Raw genomic sequence first — 9987 nt, 5'->3', positions numbered from 1 at the left:
GATGTCATACAGCCGCTCATACCTACAGCCATATATCATACAGCCGCTCATACCTACAGCCAGATATCATACAGCCGCTCATACCTACAGCCAGATATCATACAGCCGCTCATACCTACAGCCAGATATCATACAGCCGCTCATACCTACAGCCAGATATCATACAGCCGCTCATACCTACAGCCAGATATCATACAGCAGCTCATACATACAGCCAGACATCATACAGCCGCTCATACCTACAGCCAGACTTCATACAGCCGCTCATACATACAGCCAGACATCATACAGCCGCTCATACATACAGCCAGACATCATACAGCCGCTCATACATACAGCCTGACATCATACAGCCGCTCATACATACAGCCTGACATCATACAGCCGCTCATACATACAGCCTGACATCATACAGCCGCTCATACATACAGCCAGACATCATACAGCCGCTCATACATACAGCCTGACATCATACAGCCGCTCATACATACAGCCTGACATCATACAGCCGCTCATACATACAGCCAAACATCATACAGCCGCTCATACATACAGCCAGACATCATACAGCCGCTCATACATACAGCCAGACATCATACAGCCGCTCATACATACAGCCAGACATCATACAGCCGCTCATACATACAGCCTGACATCATACAGCCGCTCATACATACAGCTGCTCATACATACAGCCAGACATCATACAGCTGCTCATACCTACAGCCTGACCTCATACAGCTGCTCATACCTACAGCCAGATATCATGCAGCCGCTCATACATACAGCCAGATATCATATAGCCGCTCATACATACAGCCAGACATCATACAGAAGCTCATACCTACAGCCAGACGTCATACAGCCGCTCATACCTACAGCCAGACGTCATACAGCCGCTCATACCTACAACCAGACGTCATACAGCCGCTCATACATACAGCCAGACATCATACACCCTCTTATACATACAGCCAGACATCATACAGCCGCTCATACCTACAGCCAGACATCATACAGCCGCTCATACATACAGCCAGATATCATACAGCCGCTCATGCCTACAGCCAGATATCATACAGCCGCTCATACATACAGCCAGACATCATACAGCCGCTCATACCTACAGCCAGACATCATACAGCCTCTCATACCTACAGCCATATATCATACAGACGCTCATACCTACAGCTAGATATCATACAGCCGCTCATACCTACAGCCAGATATCATACAGCCGCTCCTCATACCTACAGCCAGATATCATACAGCTGCTCATACATACAGCCAGACATCATACAGCCGCTCATACATACAGCCAGATATCATACAGCCAGACATCATACAGCCGCTCATACCTACAGCCAGACATCATACAGCCGCTCATACCTACAGCCAGACATCATACAACCGCTCATACCTACAGCCATATATCATACAGCCGCTCATACATACAGCCAGATATCATACAGCCGCTCATACCTACAGCCAGACATCATACAGCCGCTCATACATACAGCCAGATATCATACAGCCGCTCATACATACAGCCAGACATAATACAGAAGCTCATACCTACAGCCAGATATCATACAGCCGCTCATACCTACAGCCAGATATCATACAGAAGCTCATACCTACAGCCAGACATCATACAGCCGCTCATACATACTGCCAGATATCATACAGCCGCTCATACATACTGCCAGATATCATACAGCCGCTCATACATAGAGCCAGATATCATACAGCCGCTCATACCTACCGCCATATATCATACAGCCGCTCATACCTACAGCCAGATATCATACAGCCGCTCATACCTACAGCCAGATATCAAACAGCCGCTCATACCTACAGCCAGATATCATACAGCCGCTCATACCTACAGCCAGATATCATACAGCCGCTCATACCTACAGCCAGATATCATACAGCCGCTCATACCTACAGCCAGATATCATACAGCCGCTCATACCTACAGCCAGATATCATACAGCCGCTCATACCTACCGCCATATATCATACAGCCGCTCATATCTACAGCCAGACATCATACAGCCGCTCATAACTACAGCCAGACATCATACAGCCGCTCATACATACAGCCGCTCATACATACAGCCAGACATCATACAGCCGCTCATACCTACAGCCAGACATCATACAACCGCTCATACCTACAGCCAGACATCATACAGCTGCTCATACCTACAGCCAGACATCATACAGCCGCTCATACCTACAGCCAGACATCATACATCCGCTCATACCTACAGCCAGACATCATACAGCCGCTCATACCTACAGCCAGACATCATACAGCCGCTCATACATACAGCCAGACATCATACAGCCACTGATACCTACAGCCAGATATCATGCAGCCGCTGATACCTACAGCCAGATATCATACAGCCGCTCATACCTACAGCCAGATATCATGCAGCCGCTCATACCTACAGCCAGATATCATACAGCCGCTCATACCTACAGCCAGATATCATACAGCCGCTCATACATACAGCCAGACATCATACAGTCGCTCATACCTACAGCCAGATATCATACAGCCGCTCATACATACAGCCAGACAACATACAGCCACTCATACCTACAGCCAGACATCCTACAGCCGCTCATACCTACAGCCAGATATCATAGAGCCGCTCATACATACAGCCGCTCATACATAAAGCCGCTCATACCTACAGCCAGATATCATACAGCCGCTCATACATACAGCCAGATATCATACAGCCGCTCATACATACAGCCAGACATCATACAGCCGCTCATACATACAGGTGTTCATCATACATCTGCTCATACCTACAGCCAGACATCATACACCCTATCATACATACAGGCGTACATCATACACGCTATCATACATACAGGCATCCATCATACATCTGCTCATACCTACAGCCAGATATCATACAGCCGCTCATACATACAGCCTGATATCATACAGCCGCTCATACCTACAGCCAGACATCATACAGCCGCTCATACATACAGCCAGATATCATACAGCCGCTCATACATACAGCCAGACATCATACAGCCGCTACTCATACCTACAGCCAGACATCATACAGCCGCTCATACATACAGCCAGATATCATACAGCCGCTCATACAAACAGCCAGATATCATACAGCTGCTCATACATACAGCCTGACATCATACAGCCGCTCATACATACAGCCAGACATCATACAGCCGCTCATACATGCAGCCATATATCATACAGCCGCTCATACATACAGCCAGACATCATACAGCCGCTCATACATACAGCCAGACATCATACAGTCGCTCATACATACAGCCAGACATCAGACAGCCGCTCATACCTACAGCCAGACATCATACAGCCGCTCTTACCTACAGCCAGACATCATACAGCCGCTCATACCTACAGCCAGATATCATACAGCCGCTCATACCTGCAGCCAGACATCATACAGCCGCTCATACCTACAGCCAGACATCATACAGCCGCTCATACCTACAGCCATACATCATACAGCTGCTCATACATACAGCCAGATATCATATAGCCGCTCATACATACAGCCAGACATCATACAGCCGCTCATGCATACAGCCAGACATCATACAGCCGCTCATACATACAGCCAGATATCATATAGCCTTTCATACATACAGCCAGACATCATACAGCTGCTCATACATACATCCAGACATCATCCAGACGCTCATACCTACAGCCTGACATCATACAGCCGCTCATACCTACAGCCAGACATCATACACCCTATCATACATACAGGCGTACATCATACACCCTATCATACATACAGGCGTCCATCATACATCTGCTCATACCTACAGCCAGATATCATACAGCCGCTCATACCTACAGCCTGATATCATACAGCCGCTCATACATACAGCCAGATATCATACAGCCGCTCATACATAAAGCAAGAAATCATACAGCCGCTCATACCTACAGCCAGACATCATACAGCCGCTACTCATACCTACAGCCAGACATCATACAGCCGCTACTCATACCTACAGCCAGATATCATACAGCCGCTCATACATACAGCCAGATATCATACAGCCGCTCATACATACAGCCTGACATCATACAGCCGCTCATACATACAGCCAGACATCATACAGCCGCTCATACATACAGCCAGACATCATACAGCCGCTCATACATACAGCCAGACATCATACAGCCGCTCATACATACAGCCTGACATCATACAGCCGCTCATACATACAGCTGCTCATACATACAGCCAGACATCATACAGCTGCTCATACCTACAGCCTGACCTCATACAGCTGCTCATACCTACAGCCAGATATCATGCAGCCGCTCATACATACAGCCAGATATCATACAGCCGCTCATACATACAGCCAGACATCATACAGAAGCTCATACCTACAGCCAGACGTCATACAGCCGCTCATACCTACAGCCAGACGTCATACAGCCGCTCATACCTACAACCAGACGTCATACAGCCGCTCATACATACAGCCAGACATCATACACCCTCTTATACATACAGCCAGACATCATACAGCCGCTCATACCTACAGCCAGACATCATACAGCCGCTCATACCTACAGCCAGATATCATACAGCCGCTCATGCCTACAGCCAGATATCATACAGCCGCTCATACATACAGCCAGACATCATACAGCCGCTCATACCTACAGCCAGACATCATACAGCCTTTCATACCTACAGCCATATATCATACAGACGCTCATACCTACAGCTAGATATCATACAGCCGCTCATACCTACAGCCAGATATCATACAGCCGCTCCTCATACCTACAGCCAGATATCATACAGCCGCTCATACATACAGCCAGACATCATACAGCCGCTCATACATACAGCCAGATATCATACAGCCGCTCATTCATACAGCCAGACATCATACAGCCGCTCATACATACAGCCAGACATCATAAAGCCGCTCATACCTACAGCCAGACATCATACAACCGCTCATACCTACAGCCATATATCATACAGCCGCTCATACATACAGCCAGATATCATACAGCCGCTCATACCTACAGCCAGACATCATACAGCCGCTCATACATACAGCCAGATATCATACAGCCGCTCATACATACAGCCAGACATCATACAGAAGCTCATACCTACAGCCAGATATCATACAGCCGCTCATACCTACAGCCAGATATCATACAGCCGCTCATACCTACAGCCAGATATCATACAGAAGCTCATACCTACAGCCAGACATCATACAGCCGCTCATACATACTGCCAGATATCATACAGCCGCTCATACATACTGCCAGATATCATACAGCCGCTCATACATAGAGCCAGATATCATACAGCCGCTCATACCTACCGCCATATATCATACAGCCGCTCATACCTACAGCCAGATATCAAACAGCCGCTCATACCTACAGCCAGATATCATACAGCCGCTCATACCTACAGCCAGATATCATACAGCCGCTCATACCTACAGCCAGATATCATACAGCCGCTCATACCTACAGCCAGATATCATACAGCCGCTCATACCTACAGCCAGATATCATACAGCCGCTCATACCTACCGCCATATATCATACAGCCGCTCATATCTACAGCCAGACATCATACAGCCGCTCATAACTACAGCCAGACATCATACAGCCGCTCATACATACAGCCAGACATCATACAGCCGCTCATACCTACAGCCAGACATCATACAACCGCTCATACCTACAGCCAGACATCATACAGCCGCTCATACCTACAGCCAGACATCATACAGCCGCTCATACCTACAGCCAGACATCATACAGCCGCTCATACCTACAGCCAGACATCATACATCCGCTCATACCTACAGCCAGACATCATACAGCCGCTCATACCTACAGCCAGACATCATACAGCCGCTCATACCTACAGCCAGACATCATACAGCCACTGATACCTACAGCCAGATATCATGCAGCCGCTGATACCTACAGCCAGATATCATACAGCCGCTCATACCTACAGCCAGATATCATGCAGCCGCTCATACCTACAGCCAGATATCATACAGCCGCTCATACCTACAGCCAGATATCATACAGCCGCTCATACATACAGCCAGACATCATACAGTCGCTCATACCTACAGCCAGATATCATACAGCCGCTCATACATACAGCCAGACATCATACAGCCACTCATACCTACAGCCAGACATCATACAGCCGCTCATACCTACAGCCAGATATCATAGAGCCGCTCATACATACAGCCGCTCATACATAAAGCCGCTCATACCTACAGCCAGATATCATACAGCCGCTCATACATACAGCCAGATATCATACAGCCGCTCATACATACAGCCAGACATCATACAGCCGCTCATACATACAGGTGTTCATCATACATCTGCTCATACCTACAGCCAGACATCATACACCATATCATACATACAGGCGTACATCATACACGCTATCATACAAACAGGCGTCCATCATACATCTGCTCATACCTACAGCCAGATATCATACAGCCGCTCATACCTACAGCCTGATAACATACAGCCGCTCATACCTACAGCCAGACATCATACAGCCGCTCATACATACAGCCAGATATCATACAGCCGCTCATACATACACCCAGACATCATACAGCCGCTACTCATACCTACAGCCAGACATCATACAGCCGCTCATACATACAGCCAGATATCATACAGCCACTCATACATACAGCCAGATATCATACAGCTGCTCATACATACAGCCTGACATCATACAGCCGCTCATACATACAGCCAGACATCATACAGCCGCTCATACATGCAGCCATATATCATACAGCCGCTCATACATACAGCCAGACATCATACAGCCGCTCATACATACAGCCAGACATCAAACAGTCGCTCATACATACAGCCAGATATCAGACAGCCGCTCATACCTACAGCCAGACATCATACAGCCGCTCTTACCTACAGCCAGACATCATACAGCCGCTCATACCTACAGCCAGATATCATACAGCCGCTCATACCTGCAGCCAGACATCATACAGCCGCTCATACCTACAGCCAGACATCATACAGCCGCTCATACCTACAGCCATACATCATACAGCTGCTCATACATACAGCCAGATATCATACAGCTGCTCATACATACAGCCAGATATCATATAGCCGCTCATACATACAGCCAGACATCATACAGCCGCTCATACATACAGCCAGACATCATACAGCCGCTCATACATACAGCCAGATATCATATAGCCTTTCATACATACAGCCAGACATCATACAGCTGCTCATACATACATCCAGACATCATCCAGACGCTCATACCTACAGCCTGACATCATACAGCCGCTCATACCTACAGCCAGACATCATACACCCTATCATACATACAGGCGTACATCATACACCCTATCATACATACAGTCGTCCATCATACATCTGCTCATACCTACAGCCAGATATCATACAGCCGCTCATACCTACAGCCTGATATCATACAGCCGCTCATACATACAGCCAGATATCATACAGCCGCTCATACATAAAGCAAGAAATCATACAGCCGCTCATACCTACAGCCAGACATCATACAGCCGCTACTCATACCTACAGCCAGACATCATACAGCCGCTACTCATACCTACAGCCAGATATCATACAGCCGCTCATACATACAGCCTGACATCATACAGCCGCTCATACATACAGCCAGACATCATACAGCCGCTCATACATGCAGCCAGATATCATACAGCCGCTCATACATACAGCCAGACATCATACAGCCGCTCATACATACAGCCAGACATCATACAGCCGCTCATACATACAGCCAGACATCATACAGCCGCTCATACCTACAGCCAGACATCATACAGACGCTCATTCCTACAGCCAGACATCATACAGCCGCTCATACCTACAGCCAGACATCATACAGCCGCTCATACCTACAGCCAGACATCATACAGCCGCTCATACCTACAGCCAGACATCATACAGACGCTCATACCTACAGCCGCTCATACATACAGCCAGATATCATAAAGCCGCTCATACCTACAGCCAGATATCATACAGCCGCTCATACCTACAGCCAGATGTCATACAGCCGCTCATACCTACAGCCAGACGTCATACAGCCGCTCATACATACAGCCAGACGTCATACAGCCGCTCATACATACAGCCAGATATCAGACAGCCGCTCATACCTACAGCCAGACATCATACAGCCGCTCTTACCTACAGCCAGACATCATACAGCCGCTCTTACCTACAGCCAGATATACAGCCGCTCATACCTGCAGCCAGACATCATACAGCCGCTCATACCTACAGCCAGACATCATACAGCCGCTCATACCTACAGCCATACATCATACAGCTGCTCATACATACAGCCAGATATCATATAGCCGCTCATACATACAGCCAGACATCATACAGCCGCTCATACATACAGCCAGATATCTTATAGCCTTTCATACATACAGCCAGACATCATACAGCTGCTCATACATACATCCAGACATCATACAGCCGCTCATACCTACAGCCAGACATCATACAGCCGCTCATACCTACAGCCAGACATCATACAGCCGCTCATACCTACAGCCAGACATCATACAGCCGCTCATACCTACAGCCAGACATCATACAGCCGCTCATACCTACAGCCAGACATCATACAGCCGCTCATACCTACAGCCAGACATCATACAGCCGCTCATACCTACAGCCAGACATCATACAGCCTCTCATACCTACAGCCAGACATCATACAGCCGCTCATACCTACAGCCTGATATCATACAGCCGCTCATACATACAGCCAGACATCATACAGCCGCTCATACATACAGCCAGACATCATACAGCCGCTCATACATACAGCCAGACATCATACAGCCGCTCATACCTACAGCCAGATATCATACAGCCTCTCATACCTACAGCCAGATATCATACAGCCGCTCATACCTACAGCCAGATATCATACAGCCGCTCATACATACAGCCAGACATCATACAGCCGCTCATACCTACAGCCAGACATCATACAGCCGCTCATACCTACAGCCATATACCATACAGCCGCTCATACATACAGCCAAATATCATACAGCCGCTCATACATACAGCCAGACATCATACAGCCGCTCATACATACAGCCAGACATCATACAGCCGCTCATACCTACAGCCAGACATCATACAGCCGCTCTTACCTACAGCCAGACATCATACAGCCGCTCATACCTACAGCCAGACATCATACAGACGCTCATACCTACAGCCAGACATCATACAGACGCTCATACCTACAGCCAGACATCATACAGCCGCTCATACATACAGCCAGACATGATACAGCCGCTCATACCTACAGCCAGACATCATACAGACGCTCATACCTACAGCCGCTCATACATACAGCCAGATATCATACAGCCGCTCACACCTACAGCCAGATATCATACAGCCGCTCATACCTACAGCCAGATATCATACAGCCGCTCATACCTACAGCCAGACGTCATACAGCCGCTCATACATAGAGCCAGACGTCATACAGCCGCTCATACATACAGCCAGACATCATACAGCCGCTCATACATACAGCCAGACATCATACAGCCGCTCATACATACAGCCAGACGTCATACAGCCGCTCATACATACAGCCAGATATCATACAGCCGCTCACACCTACAGCCAGATATCATACAGCCGCTCATACTTACAGCCAGATATCATACAGCCGCTCATACCTACAGCCAGACGTCATACAGCCGCTCATACCTACAGCCAGACGTCATACAGCCGCTCATACATACAGCCAGACATCATACAGCCGCTCATACATACAGCCAGACATCATACAGCCGCTCATACCTAAAGCCAGACATCATACA

The sequence above is a fragment of the Phyllobates terribilis genome, unplaced genomic scaffold (assembly GCF_046119375.1).
Source record: "Phyllobates terribilis strain yellow unplaced genomic scaffold, ASM4611937v1 Scaffold_6107__1_contigs__length_46840, whole genome shotgun sequence".
Taxonomy (NCBI): Eukaryota; Metazoa; Chordata; class Amphibia; order Anura; family Dendrobatidae; genus Phyllobates; species Phyllobates terribilis.
The sequence above is the reverse complement of the archived record's forward strand: the minus strand, read 5'-3'. Positions refer to the sequence as shown.